This window comes from Cyclopterus lumpus, chromosome 11 (assembly GCF_009769545.1).
Source record: "Cyclopterus lumpus isolate fCycLum1 chromosome 11, fCycLum1.pri, whole genome shotgun sequence".
NCBI classification, from domain to species: Eukaryota; Metazoa; Chordata; class Actinopteri; order Perciformes; family Cyclopteridae; genus Cyclopterus; species Cyclopterus lumpus.
Window position 1 is genome coordinate 15,398,823 of NC_046976.1, and position 13,823 is coordinate 15,412,645.

Below are 13,823 nucleotides of genomic sequence, written 5' to 3' on the forward strand. Positions count from 1 at the left end.
GAAAAAACTCCCCGCATGTCGTATGCCTCCGGCAACCAGTCGTTTACATCCATGTCGTCACATGATATCAATTTAAATCCTTGAGTTAAGGCCAAAAACGGGTTTTTGAGAGGACACAAAGACTTTTGATCCCCAAATTCTAATCAATTCAAATCTTGAGTGCAAGTGGACAAGGTCGTTCCCAAAATATCACGTTCACGAAAATGGTGACGGACAAGAGGTCACAGTCACCTTGACCTTCAACCACTAAAATCTATTCAGTTAATCCTTGAGTCCAGGTGGATGTTTGGTGCCATTTTGAAAAGAATTCCCTCCATGCGTTCCTGAGATATTACAAGAATGGACCGGACGGACAGGTCCCGAACATATAATGCCTCTAGCCACGTCTGAAGCCTAGAGTAGCTTTAAAGTAGGTTAGAAGATTATTTTGAAAGACGTTTCTCTGCAGATTTGAAAGATTACGTTGATTAAAGTCTCTGCTTAAACGTCTGATTGACGCCTGACTGACTGATGTCATCAGGGGGCGAACCTCCGTCAACTTGGAGGAGGGACACAGCGGCGGGTCAATATTTGATTCATCTAAAAGGCCAATACTGGCGAACACATATATCGGCCCGACCCTGGTTGGTTTGCGGTGGAGCGTCAGCAGCAGCAGCAGCAGTAGCATCAGCATCCGAGCATGGGCTCCATCCTGCAGTGCCACAGAGGGAGTTTCTGGGCACACTGCCACCTGTCAGAAGGGAGGAAACACAGCCAGTGTTCCTCCTCAGCATCAGTTTTCCAGGACTTTAGAATGAACATGGTGATCTTTACCGGGTAGGCCTGCTGTGGTTAGTGACCACTGAAATGCATTATTAAGATGTGGGACTGGAAGAAGAAGACACGACGACGAACAACAACAACAACGACAAATAAGCATAACCACTGGTCCCCTTGCCTCCCTCCAGACGCCCAGCCACAAACAGACCAGAGAACCCCCCCCCCCCCCCCCCCCCCCCCCTCTCCCATACAACCACCAACCAGAACGGAACAGACGCCATCTCTCAACCTCAACCTGCCCTGATCGCGACAGAAAACAATGGTGTGACCAACGCATGGCAGGCTGAGTCCATGGAGAGAAATAGCCATCGGAGGAAAAAAGATAAAATAGGCTCCGCTTCCTGGACTTCCCAACAGAAGAACACGTTGACAGATGTTGTGCAGAGCTTGGCTGTGGTGGGCGGTGCCGGTTCAAACCCCACTACCAAATGTTCCAAAAACATACTTAATCCATGCATGTACAAATGTACCTTTATGGACCGAAGAGGCCTGTATGTGTACTCAAGGTGCAATAATAAAGATTTTTACTGTACACCGTAGCACTGTGACCATAATACACCTACCAGCCCACTGCCTTCACGGCACTCCCGATTCCACACACCCTGCTTCAAAAACACATTTGCATGTGTCGAGTAATTTATTTTCTTGCTTTTTTTTCTCCTTTCTTTCTTGTTAACGATTGGGACTTGAGGACAGGGAATCTAATTGTGAATCTTTTTTTTCTGACCGATAGCCAACCCTCCTAAACCAATCATTAACCAATTACCAATGCAAGATTATTGCCTTGCATGCAGGGGTGCTGTGGCTGAAGCGCTAACAAGCCGCCCAGGTTCAATCCATCATTCACCACCAGCTGCAGAGAAGGCGCAAAGCCGGCTACTGATTGCCCAGGTCACCCGTCTAGGAGAGTGGCCACTTTCCCAGAAAGTCTCTAACGCATCAATTTGTTCAACCGCGAGGTTGTCAGTGAAGAAGACATGAAGCTTGCAATTTGTCACAACTGCAAGTCCAAAATAAAAAAAGTCAAGAAGCTAACTTTATCAGACACTAATTAAATTCCCATGCATGCTGCTCAGAGGAATGGCAGTGACCCTAGAGCGGCCCTGCTTATAACGGAGCTGACAGCTTTTGTTAGGGAGATCGCATTGACTTGCATTATGATGTGTTTAAGCTCTACTCACAAAAAATTATTATTGAGCGGAGAAAAATTATAGCGCTGTAATCTGTATGTAATGACAGCAATATATAATCGATATTAGAGAGGGAACTATGAGCTGTTTAACATCCTAACACTAGCTTGTTTATCATGCAATATAATTGTGATATATAATTAAAACAACTTGTGCCTCGAATCTTCTTTTTAATAAAAACTAATATTTTTAAATTCAATCATGCGTTATTTCCTAATCATTTACATTGTTTGTTTTATGCAAACAACTATAACTATAGATGACAATAACAAAGTCAAATCTATAAATTAGATGTTTTGACGGTTTACACTTAAAGATGGTTAATATTATTTTTCAGGGCGTTCCGGGGAGGTGGTGGTAAAGGTTAGTCAAGAGCCTTGCTTATAATTATATAAATATATTTTTATTTTATTATTTTTTCAAGTTGCAATCGGTGCATTAGAGGAGTAAAAATACTGAAAATCTGTTCAGGTAAGAGACTCAAACATTATCGCTCAGTTGCACACTACGTCACCTTCTGTCCATACTATGTGATGCATTTCACTTATATGTGTTGCTTTTAACAACATTGATGTTACTGTATGCATTTAATATACCTAAGCATCACAAAATAAATACTGATTAACTGCTCTATTATCCTTGTCAAAAGCATGGACCACCAAAGCGTGAAGGGATCCCGTCACAGTTTCGGTCAGTCATGCCCTCCGTACGGGTGGTCCACCACCAAAAGCCCTATTTTGAGCGAGGAAAACCCTTCTCGCAAGCCGCTGGAAGCCGTGCCAGACACACTGGCCGATGTTTCTGCAGTTCCTTGGTCAGCATCGCCGGCTGATAAAAGTTCATCCTTCACTTAAATACATAAAAACAGCAACTGTACTTGTACGAGTGACTTCCAAGTAGTGACAGTGTACAATAACCATTGTGATCATTGTACAATTGCTTTTAAAGCCAGAGTCTCCCGATACTGGATATTCATTTTCTCAGCTTTGAACACATTTTTTTTTTTTTTAAACTAAATCTAAAAATAAAAACAAATAGTGTTGTATTGATATATACAGACAGAGGCTCGCCGACAACAGATTCATTTACTGAAAGGTGTGGAACACGTGTATATTTAGAGCAGCAGCAGACCAAATCAGGAACAAGGAGAGACGCACAAAGAGCCATAGAATGGCAGGCATTGTGCAAGCTAGAGAAAACAAGTCGGGAATATTTAGAGGAAATGCTAAATATAGGACAGATGACCAGCCACTTTTGCTATATTTGTCCCCACATCTAAAGTTAGGCTGTTCCTGCGAGTGTTTGTGGTTTCGGGGAGGGAGTGTGGGTTTCGGGTAAGGGCGCTGACTGAAACTGTGACACTGTTTGAGTACACTCATCGCCTTCGCGATGACAAAGGCCGACTGCTAAAGGCTACGACCCCTGCAGCCAAATGAACAGCCAGCATCTCGGAAGACTGTGTGAATCAACATTTATGGACATGGACGACTATTCTAATTAAACCAAATAAGATGATCATACCTGCCGGCATTAGGAATGACATCTACTTAGCATGCATACAGTTTCTGACCTAAAATAATGAATGCTTGTTTTTACCCCGACATGGGATTCATGTAGTGACATGACATTTCTCCAGCAGGAAACAGATGCTCTGTCCCCGCGAACCTGATGATGTCAGAGCGGGTTCTCTACTTCCTGGATCGGTCAAAACACAAAACTATTGCTCCATTGCTTTATTCAAAATTACCAAACATGTATTAGTTCCTATTCAAATGTGACAATTTGCTGCTTTTCTTTGTCACATATTGTAGTCGACTGCTTCGGTTTTGGAGTGCTGGTCAAATAAAACAAGCAGTTTGAATACATCTCAGAGGTCTGTGGGAAATTACATCAAGAAAAGCCCCAAAAGCAGCAGCGCCAAACTATAATACTGAAAATAAAGGACGTAAGGACAATGTGAAAGATGTGATACCAATGAATCTATCAAATTAGTCTTATACTTTTGCTTGATTGGAGTCCTTACTTTACGAAATATCAACATGTATCTCCACAAGACCCCATTTCATTTCCCACCTCAAGGTTCACTCATCAGCCTTTCGCTTGAACATTCGACTGCACCACATACTCGTCAGCTGTCACAGAGACTGTAGCGCTAATAATGAGTTGACACTGAGTTGGAATCATTTGTTCTAACCATTTCCATGTTTGGTGCTTAACTTCTACACTGTGCACGAGAAAGCTGCCAAATGTGCAAGTCTCCACATCCACAAGTCCATCTATCTGCTGATGAGTGATGCTGCGAAAGAGCTCCAGAAGAAGCTGACAGGTCCACCCTGGGGTCAAAAATGTACTTTCCATTCTCAAATATAATAAATCCTCTTTATACTTTAATATTATTTCAGAATAAAAGAATTGGGGACGGTTCTACAAGAGTAAACATAGTACAGTGGTTTGGCCATAGTACGAAGAGTGGCTGCGGTTGAGAGGCCATAAAGATGTTCAAATACAAATCAGTACCAGTGAGAGTCCATCAGCGCATGAAAATCAGTGAGAAAAGTTGAATCAGGAAGCTAATGGAAACCAGTGAATAGCTGAAAATGACCACATGCAAAGTCTTAAACGCGTGCAGCGGGCAATAACTCAGCATGGTGTTGTATAACTCAGATGGATCAATACTAACACTGTTGAGCCTGATGCATCTGGCCGGGCTGTGCGCGCTGGGTTAAGCTGGATACAGAGTAAAAAAAATAAATAAAAGTACATCCCAACCTGCTTTTATTTCAAGCAACCAAAATAAAGCATGCCAATTTTCTTGGATATAACCCATCCAAATACAATGAGCCCCCCCCTCCCATCCCCCCTCCTCCCCCATTGAGCTGTAAATGCGAACCAATCTGCTTGGATATCAAGGTGATGTAATGCAGGGAGAGAGCAGCCATATGTTCTCTTATTTCACCAACAGTGAAATCAACAGACAAGCACCAGGCAGTGTGCCAAAGAGGCTACGTGTCCGAGAAGCTACTTCGAACACACGGAGAGACACGGAGACGCTGCTGTGACTGTAGCCGGCGGTTCGTATTTTGACATACACTCGCGATGCAAAGCGATGATACTTATTTCCACCTGTAGGTACCAGCTCAGTCGGCGGCAGTCCCTTTATCACTGGAGGATAATGGACATCGGACCTACTGTGGGACACATCCAGAAAAATAAACAAGCTTGCTGTTACATAACAAAAAGGGCCTGCGGTGGAGCGCCACATAGTCGTCTCTGCTCAGAGAGAACCCGTCCTTGATCCACGATGACAATGTCAACAGGGGTATTATAAGAGGGCAGGACAGGACAAAGGACAGGGCAGAGGATAGGACAGAGGATAGGACAGGACAAAGGACAAAGGACAGAGGATAGGACAGGACAAAGGACAGGGCAGAGGATAGGACAGAGGATAGGACAGGACAAAGGACAGGGCAGAGGATAGGACAGAGGATAGGACAGGACAAAGGACAGGGCAGAGGATAGGACAGAGGATAGGACAGGACAAAGGACAGAGGATAGGACAGGACAAAGGACAGGGCAGAGGATAGGACAGAGGATAGGACAGGACAAAGGACAGGGCAGAGGATAGGACAGAGGATAGGACAGGACAAAGGACAGAGGATAGGACAGAAGGCCGGACAGAGGATAAGACAGAGGACAGAGGATAGGACAGAGGGCAGGACAGGACAAAGGACAGAGGATAGGACAGAAGGCCGGACAGAGGATAGGACAGAGGACAGAGGATAGGACAGAGGATAGGACAGAGGATAGGACAGAGGACAGAGGATAGGACAGAGGATAGGACAGAGGGCAGAGGATAGGACAGAGGATAGGACAGAGGGCAGGACAGAGGGCAGGACAGAGGATAGGACAGAGAGCAGGACAGAGGATAGGACAGAGGGCAGGACAGGACAAAGGACAGGGCAGAGGACAGAGGATAGGACAGAGGACAGGACAGAGGACAGAGGATAGAACAGAGGGCAAGACAGGACAAAGGACAGGGCAGAGGATAGGACAGAGGACAGGACAGAAGATAGGACAGGACAGAGGATAGGACAGAGGACAGGACAGAGGATAGGACAGAGGACAGGACAGAGGATAGGACAGAGGACAGAGGATAGGACAGGACAGAGGACAGGACAGAGGATAGGACAGAGGATAGGACAGAGGACAGAGGATAAGACAGAAGGCCGGACAGAGGATAGGACAGGACAGAGGACAGGACAGAGGATAGGACAGATGAAAGGACAGATGATAGGACAGAGGATAGGACAGAGGATAGGACAGAGGACAGGACAGAGGACAGGACAGAGGATAGGACAGATGAAAGGACAGATGATAGGACAGAGGATAGGACAGAGGATAGGACAGAGGACAGGACAGAGGACAGGACAGAGGATAGGACACAGGGCAGGTGGGGAAATGCGAGTGTGGTGTGGAGGTCAGTGTGAGGCACTCCGGTCAGTTTCCTTGCATTTAAGAAACTACTTTGCTCCTCAGAGAGTGCTCTATAAATGCAACGTAATGCGTGTCCACACTACGTTAAAGCCGCTACAATCAATATTTAATGGATGAGAATTGTTTTGGAAAACAAGTCACTCGAGAGACCAACCCACATAGAATTATCACCTGACTATGCCATTCCCCTCGGGAGTTTTTCCACTACTATCTTTCAGTGTGCAGAATTCCCCTGTGTGCGTTTCCTGTGCATGACAACATCTCAAGTGATCTCAATTAAACCTGTGATTGTTCTATCTATAAATCAGAATATGCAGGATAAATACCATAATAATGGATCAAATACTACTCTCGAAACGTTGAATGAATTACATGTAGAGAGAGAGCGCAGGGGCATCCTTGGACATGAATGTGGGCACATCTTGTGGCTCATAAGTGTGTGTGTGTGTGTGTGTGTGTGTGTGTGTCTGTGTGTGTCCACGAGGTGATTTGTGAATGAGAACTGCAGCTGACAGGCCTTCTGCCTAACAGGCTGCTCTCTCCACGGGGGTCACAGAAACCAGAGGCCCTTCCACCTTGCAGAGAAACCCAAGCTGGGTCCATACGCTCGCCTCCAGGGTCACTGACAGCGTCCAACCCCGTCCAGCAGAGGGCTGCAGCTCGGCCAAGGACCTAACAACTCGCAGCGAGTGCGCACATGCTCCGATTGCCATGCACCTCCACACACACACACACACACACACACACAAACACACACACACACACACAACACTTAACACCCAAGTGTCCTCAAAAGCACACGTGCAGGCTTTTCTGCCAACACGTTTCCCTGTGCACAAGCAACTGCGTAGGCGAGGATGTAAACACACACACACACACACACACACACACAGACACACACGCCGCACACACACACACAGGCTTGTGTATCCTTTCATTAACAAGGATGAGAGTCAATTTCCGTTCCCGTCGTCTTAGGCCGGTTGCCGGCGGGGAGGAAATCTGTTCGCTTACGGCGGTTTTGACATTACAGCTCTGCTGCTCAGGGGAAGTCCTAATGATTGATGACCAGGGCCACCCGAGGGTCCCCCCGCTGCATGACTCGCTGGAATGTTGTCTCCCGTATCTACGGGAGGATGTATGCGCGTGTGCACTCCACGTCCTCACTCGCATGGGAGTGCCGATTACATGACACATATTAAATCATAGGCGCCAGGTTCTGCACAAGTACTCAATGATTTATTACCGCTGTAGTTACAGTTAAAAATATTCTATTTTCTAGGTTTTTTCGAAGGCAAAGAGCATGGAGTTTGATGATATATTGCACTGGGAGGAGATGTGTTCCAATAAGAGTAATGCAAGTTCAGCGATATATGTACGGTAACCTCTGTAGGTCATTTCCTACTTCCTATTTAAACTCCAGTGGAAGGTCAGAATTCATGTTGTGATGTCCTGAACTGGCTTCTTCTTAAAAAGGGTAACTTTGCCATGTTCACATGTGTCTATGTGACAAATGGGGAGAACCATTTTTTAAATTGGTCCAGTATGGAAGGCGATGTTCTTGCCACTGAACGGCTCAGATTGTTATTAATGTCTGACAACATTATGTAAGGCCGCTACAGACAAAATTCTACTTTTTATCTTTACACATATACACACATATATATATATATATATACACATATATATATATATATATATATATATATATATATATATATATATATATATATATATATACACAGTGTAGTGGCTAGCACTGTAGTGGCTAGCACTGTAGTGGCTAGCACTGTAGTGGCTAGCACTGTAGTGGCTAGCACTGTCACCTCACAGCAAGAGGGCCGTGGGTTCGATTCCTGGTCGGAGCGGTCCTTCTGTGTGGAGTTTGCATGTTCTCCCCGTGGCAGCGTGGGTTCTCTCCAGGCTCTCCGGCTTCCTCCCACAGTCCAAAGACATGCTGCAGGTTAATTGATCTCTAAATTGCCCATAGGTGTGAATGTGAGAGTGAATGGTTGTATGTCCCTACATGTGCCCTCGATGGACTGGCGGCCTGTCCAGGGTGTCCCCTGCCTTCGCCCTATGTCAGCTGGGATAGGCTCCAGCGCCCCCGCGACCCTAATGAGGATAAGCGGTATTGAAAATGGATGGATGGATGGATATATAGTTCTACTCTCGCACCTAGAAGACCGTTGACTTTATGTTTAAATAAGGTTCGGATAGTACGTCTGCTCGGCATGTTCATGGACAACATCCGTGAAGCTCTAGAAGTGCCCTCACACTTCACCTGCTACCATGGACACTGTAATGATAGATATGTGAGGGATGAGGCACCTCCATAAGAACGGGCTGCATGAATATCAATGTCGTCCTCTCTGGCTCCGCTGCCCTTGGATGAACAGAGGGACCTTTGACACGAGTGTATGCCATTTCATAAGGCAACAGCACGTCGTGGGACCTCAGGACGCACTCTAAGACCCCGCGCACGTGTTTATCATACCACCACTGTGTATGTGTTGTGAGCCGGTGCAGGGTTAACTCCTGGTTTACCTTTTGGGCCGGGTTGCTTAGGTCCAGTGTCAAGAAACCACTCAACCCCACACGCACGCATGCACGATAGCTCGGTAAGTTGCTCTGGATATAAAAACACAAAAAATTGTCATGGGAAAAAAAAAAAACACTTGCAACACAGCGGAGTATGGAAATATCCTAAGTTCTAGTCTCTGGGTCAAGCAACGTCTGGTGATGCACTTGGACACATCTTCAGTGGGGTTTCGTCAACAGGTCGTCCCTCCTGATCTACAGCCAAAAAAGCAACAACAAAACATTGTATTCTATTCTAATAACGGGGAAACTGGTAAACGGACAAATGTATGACTCAAATAATGAATCCTGGGCTTTGAATATAGATGCATGAGGTCAATGTTGTGGTGACCAGCCAGCCGGCAACAACAACAAATGACCAGCGCCTGTTCATCATCCGGTTGGGTGATTGATGCAGGTGCCGAGCATCAAACCCGACTTGCTGGAGTCGTGGATTGTTACGTCCCCTGTGCGTCCCCTCCCTGAGGTGAAGGATGTCCCCCCCTGAGGTGAAGGACGTCCCCCCCAAAAGGTGAAGGACAACTCCGGGCGGCGAAAGAAAAATTATAATAAAACAACCACAGTCACAGTTGCCGGCTTTTCCATGGATACAGGTGATGCAGCTCGACAAAAGATTGCCAAAAATCCAACCGCTCGTTCCTCTCAACCTCAAACCTTCGGCTCTAGTTAGAGGATGGGATGGCTGCATGTGCTACAAACACCAAGACGTTACTGTCATGCATTGATAGAGAAAATCACTTTACTCTGGCCTGGGTCATTACATGCATCTGTGATGTACGGCAGCTTATTGCGGCCACCGTGACAACAAAATATGTTCTCAGTTTTCTTGATATAACACAACACCTTTCTTGTTTTTACGAGACGCTTTACTCGCGATGACAGCGCATTGTGTACCGAATATGTTCCGCGGAATGTAAACAAGCCGAACATGGTCACGATCAGGTCAATTTACCTATTAGTCAATCAACAGAAAACAAATCAAAGGAACTTTATTAATCAATTAACATTTAAATAAGTTATCAACGAAAGAAATGTGATGTAAGTATTTGCTGCTTTTGTCCGTTCTATGTAATTGCGTATTATCTGCATTTGTCAGCATATATTTTACCGTTACATTTTATAGATTTAAATAAAAATAATGATTAATAGGTTAATCGATAATGAAAACAATCATCATTTGCAGACCAATGCCCCTCCCTCTTCAGCTCCTATCATAATAATAAGACATTATCTTATTGATCAAATATCGTATATATATACACACCCAGACAGATATTGCTCCTCTTTGTGCCCAGAAATGTTATGAGCCTTTTGGAGAATTGCCATATTCTAACTCGTGTGATAAACCAATCCCATTCACACGGAGGAAATGAGAAATGCCTTGTTGTACACAGTTGTTTTTGCAGCAGAGCAATGTAGCAGAGCTGTCCTCAGATGCCCTCTAATCCAGCAGGCATCCTCACAATGAGGAGTGTTTTAGGGCTGCACAGTTGATCCAGTACAGTAGGTCATTTTCTTGCTCTATGAAGGCACAATAATGTGCATATTTAGTCTGTTTGATTTCAACAAGGATAGAAATAGTAAAAAAACACAAGGGTTGCCGAAATCCACAGTAACACGGGACCTTAAAGCTTATCCACTTGGCCACTACACTGACATCCAAATCAGCACACCAATTTAAGCTCAGTTGTGATTATGTAATATTATCGGAGATTTGATCCTGAGGCCCCAAAAAAAAGAAGAAAAAAAAGAAGAGAAATCCGCCCCGAACGGTACTGTTTTCTCTCACGCATGATGTCATGTTGGATTCCTTGCAAGCAGGATATGCAGAAATCTGCGAGCAGCAGGGAGGCGTTATGCAGGCAGCGTGCGGGGCTCGTTCTGTTACATGTGGGAAACACCAAGTTCCCTTAAATTAATCACCAATTTTTAGTCGAAATATGCGTCTCAGCAAGATGCATTTACATTAAAGAAACTTGAATAGTGGCATTTTATAAATACCGTAATTTTTGTTCGGCATTCATGAACTCAGCGAATGCCGGAAAAAATTAAATTATTGAACACACCAATAGTCTATAACACAGCATGTTCTCAACGGGACATGCATTTTTTTGAATGGAGTTTTTTTTTTTTGTTGCTACAAACGGGGATGTAGCCGAATGCAACGGAGCACGCGGTCGAATCAAAACAGCCAAAAGCCACATTACTAAATTATGATACACCAGTGTACATTTTTTTTTTCGAGATTGCAAAATGGTGTAACGGGGTATCAGGCGGTCGCTGCTATTATTCGAGACACAAAACACGCATGTGTAACAAAGCAACAGTGGCAGTACCGGACGATATTGATTCATATTAATTTTTTCTTTTTTCCTTCTCCTACGTAGTAGCATCAGACCGAACCATGCAGTTGTTCTACTACAATCAGCGTCAAGCTAACGGGAATAACAAAGCCTCCAAATAAAGTGACACTGCATCACAGACAGACACACACACACACACAGACACACACACACACACACACAAAACGACCAAATTCTACTCATGCTTCATTAAAAAAAAGACCCGTTTTCTACTGCGACACGGCTATTCACCCCAGCTGTTCTAAACGAGCAACGTGCGCACTCTAGTCTATTTTACTACAAGAGGCAAATTCAAGACGTTTATTTTGAAGATGACATCACTACACTTCCGGTCTCGTTATGTCCCATACTGGCTGACTTGCCGCAGCTTTCCACCACCTCCTCCTCCTCCTCCTCCTCCTCCTCCTCATCCACCTCCTCCCTCTCACAGACAATGAATGAAGCCAGTTTTGGGACTGGACAAGCCCAGGACCTGTTCAGGTAGCCGAACACCCCAACCTAACACGCTGCCCAAATAATTCAGTACACACAGGACAGCGCTCCTTCTTCGCTTTGGTCACGCTGTCCATCTTAACGTTAGCTACCTTTATCTTACCATTCCGGACATATAGCGACAATAAAAAATATGCTGAATACTAACAGCCGTCCTGCCACACCACGTGAAACCTCACAATGAAAGAAAGCGACACAAATATATTGTAATATTTACAACAACTCAGTAACACCATGAATGTACATCACGTTACCTGCAGGATGCTCAACTTCACTTCTCTGCGGTGCGACCACGGGCTTCGCGAGCTGCGTCAAGTCAGCTGACGTTCGTCTCGATCGACACAGGAAGTCCTCAGACGTAGCTTTCAAAAATAAAAGTGGAAAGACACGAGCGTTGGGGCGTTGACAAAAAAAAGAAAAAGAAAAAAAGAATCACAACGCTAAGTGTAGCTTAAATACGTGCGTGTCTGTCTTTGAAACTACTGGTAACGTGTATGCAGCTTTATATTATATTGTATATAACTGAAGCTCTGACAGACAGCGGTTGATAGCAAAATATTGTATTTTTCACCGGAAATAACTAACTAATATTTAACTGTAGCAAACTTGATAGTACAATGCTACTGGCATGTTCAGCAACACCTAACACAGTCATTAAGCTAATTTAAAATGAAACCTCCAGCTGCAGATACCTAGTTTTATTTATTTATAATTTTATTTGCTTCGTTTCAGACTGTTTTATCTTAGTTGTTACCTTCAAACAACGTGAGTCGCCCAGCCCGGATAATGGATGTAAATACAACATGGTCCATATGATGCTGGCAGCGGCACGGAAAGTTGATGCCGCCGCGCTCGCGTCATCGTTGTCATCGCGTGGTAAACAGAAAACATAGCATTTCCGGGCACAACTTTTTCATCAAAAGCCAGCGAGCGTGGCGACGTAGCAAAGGAGGCATATGGGGTCAGTGGAAATAACGTCATTCACTGCTTAAAAAAAATAAAAATACTAAACGTTCGCGAGCGGACTAACAATGACGAGATATCTCAAAAACTCAAGCTATTTTTTTGGTAACGTTATATATCGCTATAATGTCACGAATCGCATGAAAAATGAAAAGGCATGCATGTGTTCAAAAACCTGTCGATGTCTGCGCATTTATTTTGAAAATAAAACCCCGGTTTTAATGCGCCTTATTCCGGTTAGCTTGACTGTGCCAACATCCCGCCACAGCTGTAGCGCAAGACAGGCACGCTGCTGAAACTGAAACCCACGCGCACTACCGCGAGACCCCGCCCCCTAACATTAGTATTGGAGATTAAAAAAAAAGGAAAGGAAAGCTTCACATATTTGCGTAAATTCAGGTTTAACAGATATAATCTAATGAAAAAAAAAAAATCTAATATAAACGTAATTGCTTTAGTGATTCATACATTTTCTATAATTCTAATCATTTTTTTTATTATTTAGACGAGTCAGTGTGGGAAAGTCTCTTAGAGCGTATTTGGAGCACCAGGAGACAAAGATGGTGCAATGAAACACAACAAAATAAAACGTGAAAGTAGCACTGGGATCACAACATCTGATCTCGTTCTCAAAGTGGTCACATTAGAAAAATTTAAAAAAAATTTCCTCCAACATGTATTTGATTCTATAAGTATTTCATTGACTTGAACAAATGTAAAATATGTCCTTCTTATATATAAATCACACTCACATCACATTCCAGGAATGTGCGATGTACTCGCATTATTTGGCCCTCACACTCTAAACCTGTGAAGTGAGAGATGAACCTTAGAAACGTCTCATGAAGACTGTTGCCACGGTGTCACAGCTCCATAGAGCGTGTTTTTTAACTGGTTGCCA

The 13,823-nt window shown here is 44.2% G+C and overlaps 1 protein-coding gene across 1 annotated transcript in view; it reads right to left on the minus strand.

The window, feature by feature from the left end:
* hivep3a (HIVEP zinc finger 3a) overlaps window positions 1-12,819 on the minus strand; it is a 32,141-nt gene extending 19,322 nt beyond the window's left edge. The window contains exons 1-2 of the mRNA XM_034546115.1: window positions 12,714-12,819; window positions 12,214-12,321 (exon numbers count right to left, since the gene is read on the minus strand). The gene's annotated coding sequence lies outside the window, so the exon portion shown is untranslated. The remainder of the gene's footprint in view (window positions 1-12,213; window positions 12,322-12,713) is intronic.
* Window positions 12,820-13,823: the final 1,004 nt, after the last annotated feature.